Source organism: Nestor notabilis, unplaced genomic scaffold, assembly GCF_000696875.1.
Source record: "Nestor notabilis isolate BGI_N333 unplaced genomic scaffold, ASM69687v1 scaffold30799, whole genome shotgun sequence".
In the NCBI taxonomy this organism is placed as follows: Eukaryota; Metazoa; Chordata; class Aves; order Psittaciformes; family Psittacidae; genus Nestor; species Nestor notabilis.
In genome coordinates this window covers 1-535 of record NW_009942864.1, presented here as the reverse complement: position 1 = coordinate 535, position 535 = coordinate 1, and the positions used below count along the sequence as shown (strand labels likewise).

At 60.4% G+C, this 535-nt stretch overlaps 1 non-coding gene across 1 annotated transcript; it reads right to left on the bottom strand.

The window, feature by feature from the left end:
* Positions 1–256: 256 nt before the first annotated feature.
* TRNAP-CGG lies at positions 257–328 on the bottom strand. Its single transcript has one exon. It is a non-coding gene; the product is annotated as a tRNA-Pro (tRNA).
* Between the last annotated feature and the right edge of the window lie 207 nt (positions 329–535).

The window sequence follows — 535 nt, the reverse complement described above, 5'->3', positions numbered from 1 at the left end:
GGGCCGCAGCCCCGCTGTGCTGCCCCACTGCCACCGCTCACTCTGCTCTGCCCCAGCACCCCAAAATCAGACTGTCGGGGTTGCACTACCACCCCCACCATTGCTTCTAAGTGTCTCCATCCTGGCATGGGGACATGCCCACCCCAAACACTCCACCGTCCCTGCGCTAATGCCCTTCCCACCAGGCTGGCCGTGGTCCCATCATGGTGCTGAGGCCATGTACTCCAGCCGAGGAAGGCAGGTACCCAAAAGGTTAGGGCTCGTCCGGGAGTTGAACCCGGGACCTCTCGCACCCGAAGCGAGAATCATACCCCTAGACCAACGAGCCAGGACACTCATGTATGGAGGAACCAGCTCCTTGACCTTTAGTACTGAGGGAACCAGTTTGGTGAGACAGGATCTTGGGAAGCTCTTTTCAGCCCCGGTGGGTATTCACAGCTGGGGGTCCTCTCTTGTTCTGCCCTGGCTGTGGGGCTAGCACCCAAATACGGCCCCTCACTGCAAGAGGTGCTGGAGTGGGGCCAGAGAAGGGCAA